Below are 4,290 nucleotides of genomic sequence, written 5' to 3'. Positions count from 1 at the left end.
GTGTAATCCATGTTCATCTGGTTGAGATTGTTCAATCAGATAAAAAAAGATTTAAACCGTCTGAATAAATGAAGTGTGACTACATAAGCACAAGACACAACAAATCATTTTTCTCGAGGCTGGCCACAAGGGGGGCTACCGCAAAAAACTAGCCGCCTCCATGGCAAATCGTCGGGCAAAGCTTGCGCGGTGTCGGCAGCGGGGGGGGGGGGGGGGGGGGGGGAGGTCTTGATCCGGGTGGCCTGCTGTAGAGGCGTTGGAGGGTTGTTGTGCGATGGCAAAGGAGATGGGTGCTCAAGCGGCAGTCTTTGTTAGATGGTGCGTGATGACAGAATTGGTGAAGGCAGTGGCGGACTAATGGATTCAGTGTGGGGCTCTTTATTGGTGGCCTGTCCTAGCTAGATCACCGGAGAAGAGGCTATCAATGCATGGCTATGGACGACGGCGAGCTAGACACTAGACCCGAATTTGTCGTACAACGACATGGGTGTTATTTTTTAGGTTTTCTTTAGAAAGTCGTTGTGTTTGGTCTAGGTTGCCGAGGTGGCGGCCTTGCCTCAGGGTAGGAATAATGTTCTTCTCGCCCTACCCTTGATCCATTAATGTGCATTGCACTAGAGAAGGGTGCGTGGAGCCATGTCTCCGACAGGTCTTTTAGGATCCATTCAGTTTAGGTTTCCAGTGGATCCATCAAATTCGGCCGGCTTTCATTGCCTCTAGAGTTTCTACAAGCCTTTGTTGGTATTTTTTTCTTCGGGCGGCGATTTGCTTCATAAGTCTTGGCCGTTGGTGCCTCCTGGACTGCATCAACGACTTCTCTGTCGCTGCTTCTACAAGCTCCTGGGTTTTAAAGAGTTTACTCCATCGATGCGGCGTTCTAGAGGCGACATCGCGCTATGCCCACAACACGCCGTCGGCGGTTGCAGGAGGAACAAGACTTTGGTACCTTCAAAATTTTGAATGTAATTTTCTTATTCTGTAAGGATGTTCGTAAGAACATGTGATACTTAATATATGACCTTAGACCTTTTCACAAAAAAGTGCCTAGAGCACAGTTCTCTATGATAGAATATTGTGCCATATACCGAAAACATTTTTTCCCCAATAATAAAACATGTCGTCGAAATTTGGTAGGATGGCAATTTTAGATTCTACTTGCTCCATCCCATATTAAATGTTGTTGCTCAAACTGATGTAGCTAATGTACATCTGTTTGATCGACACTTATGAAACGGGGGAGTATAAAACACGTGTGCACACAAACACACGCATACCTTTTTAGGGAAAAGGCCTTCATGCACACAGTAAACTAAAATCTTTGCGCAAACACACACACATGCTAAATCTATAGTCTTGAGCCCTCCTCAGGATCCATGTCACACACACCCCACAATTGGTCCTTTTTAAGGTTTGTTAATCGATACGTGTTCGCCTTCGAGGCTATATGAAAGGGAAAAGGGTTCCACTCTTCATATCTGTCCAGGGCTGGAGAGAGTCCGGCGCCTTGACAAAGTCCAAACCTTTGTGTGCGTGGTCGTTTATCTTTGTCGTGTTTGTTTGGATCGTAAGAGCAACTTCAACGGGCCGACTCAAACGGACGACGCATTTGTCTGCTTTTTGGTCCGTTTGGGCCGGTCGTCGCCGGCGTCCGCCCAGTTTTGCATTTGGGTCGGCAGTGCGCCCAATGCGCCGACCCATATGTGCCGGCGTGGCCGGCTGGCCGCCCAATTGTACATTGATTTGCATTCAACATATTATCAAATGAAAATGTTTAGTCTGGCCGCCCAAATAAATAGTATAGTTTTACAAGCCAAATACAAATAAAAATGTTTCACATAGTTTTGCAAACGAATAAAAGAAGATACATCTATTGGTTGCCAACATGAGCCCACATATGCTCAACCAAATCATTTTGCAGTTGCACATGAGTTTCCCAGTCACGCATGTCTTCATGAAATTGAGTGAACTGCTCAAATGTTACCGCTACTCCATGCTCAGGCACAACATTCTCACGCTGAAACTGAAAGCCTTGATCGCACAGACGTTCCGGGCGCTCGTCTTCTACGATCATATTATGCATGATCACAAAAGCAGTCATCACCTCCCACAGTTTCTGCGTGCTCCAAGTATTAGCAGGATATCGAACGATGCCCCATCAAGATTGCAAAACACCAAAGGCACGCTCAACATCCTTTCTAGCACTCTCTTGCTCTTGGGCAAATCTTTTCCTTTTCTCTCCGACAGGTTTGGGTATTGTCTTAACAATAGTGGTCCACTGAGGATAGATACCGTCACCCAGATAGTACCCTTTGTCGTAGTTGTGGCCGTTGACAGTAAAGTTCACCGATGGGCTGTTGCCTTCGGCAAGCCTAGCAAACACCGGCGAGCGCTGAAGCACGTTGATATCATTGTGTGATCCAGCCATGCCAAAGAAAGAGTGCCAGATCCAGAGATCTTGAGACGCCACGGCCTCTAGTATGACAGTGCAAGCCCTGACATGTCCCTTATACTGCCTTTGCCAAGCAGAAGGGCGGTTCTTCCACTCCCAGTGCATGCAGTCTATGCTGCCAAGCATCCCCGGGAAGCCCCTGCTGGCATTCATCGCCAACAAATGGGCTATATCTTCAGCTGTCGGCTCTCTCAAGTACTCAGGGCCAAACACAGCAATAACTGTTGGAAATATGCCCTAGAGGCAATAATAAATGGTTATTATTATATTTCTTTGTTCATGGTAATTGTCTATTGTTCATGCTATAATTGTTTTATCCGGAAATCGTAATGCATGTGTGAATACATAGACCACAACGTGTCCCTAGTAAGCCTCTAGTTGACTAGCTCGTTGATCAACAGATAGTCATGGTTTCCTGACTATGGACATTGGATGTCATTGATAACAGGATCACATCATTAGGAGAATGATGTGATGGATGAGCCCCAATCCTAAGCATAGCTCAAAGATCGTGTAGTTCGTTTGCTAGAGCTTTTCCAATGTCAAGTATCTTCTCCTTAGACCATGAGATCGTGCAACTCCCGGACACCGTAGGAGTGCTTTGGGTGTGCCAAACGTCACAACATAACTGGGTGACTATAAAGGTACACTACGGGTATCTCCGAAAGTGTCTGTTGGGTTGGCACGGATCGAAACTGGGATTTGTCACTCCATATGACGGAGAGGTATCTCTGGGCCCACTCGGTAATGCATCATCATAATGAGCTCAATGTGACTAAGGAGTTAGCCACGGGATCATGCATTGCGGTACGAGTAAAGAGACTTGCCGGTAACGAGATTGAACAAGGTATTGGGATACCGACGATCGAATCTCGGGCAAGTAACATACCGATTGACAAAGGGAATTGTATACGGGATTGATTGGATCCTCGACATCGTGGTTCATCCGATGAGATCATCGTGGAACATGTGGGAGCCAACATGGGTATCCAGATCCCGCTGTTGGTTATTGACCGGAGAGGCGTCTCGGTCATGTCTGCATGTCTCCCGAACCCGTAGGGTCTACACACTTAAGGTTCGGTGACGCTAGGGTTGTAGAGATATGAGTATGCGGAAACCCGAAAGTTGTTCGGAGTCCCGGATGAGATCCCGGACGTCACGAGGAGTTCCGGAATGGTCCGGAGGTGAAGAATTATATATAGGAAGTCAAGTTTCGGCCACCGAGAAAGTTTCGGGGGTCACCGGTATTGTACCGGGACCACCGGAAGGGTCCCGGGGGTCCATCGGGTGGGGCCACCTATCCCGGAGGGCCCCATGGGCTGAAGTGGGAAGGGAACCAGCCCTTAGTGGGCTGGGGCACCCCCCATGGGCCTTCCCCCTGCGCCTAGGGTTGGAAACCCTAGGGTGGGGGGGCGCCCCACTTGCCTTGGGGGGCAAGTCTCCCCCCTGGCCGCCGCCCCCCATGCAGATGGGTTCCAGGGCCGGCGCCCCCCCCCCCCTCCAGGGGTCCTATAAATAGTGGGGGGGGGGGAGGGAGGGCAGCAACACCACAGCCTTTGGCGCCTCCCTCCTCCCCTGCAACACCTCTCCCTCTCGCAGAAACTTGGCGAAGCCCTGCCGAGATCCCGCTACATCCACCACCACGCCGTCGTGCTGCTGGATCTCCATCAGCCTCTCCTTCCCCCTTGCTGGATCAAGAAGGAGGAGACGTCGCTGCTCCGTACGTGTGTTGAACGCGGAGGTGCCGTCCGTTCGGCACTCGGTCATCGGTGATTTGGATCACGGCGAGTACGACTCCATCAACCCCGTTCATTGGAACGCTTCCGCTCGCGATCTACAAG

This window comes from Aegilops tauschii, chromosome 4 (genome assembly GCF_002575655.3).
Source record: "Aegilops tauschii subsp. strangulata cultivar AL8/78 chromosome 4, Aet v6.0, whole genome shotgun sequence".
Taxonomy (NCBI): domain Eukaryota; kingdom Viridiplantae; phylum Streptophyta; class Magnoliopsida; order Poales; family Poaceae; genus Aegilops; species Aegilops tauschii.
This window is presented reverse-complemented; position numbering follows the sequence as displayed.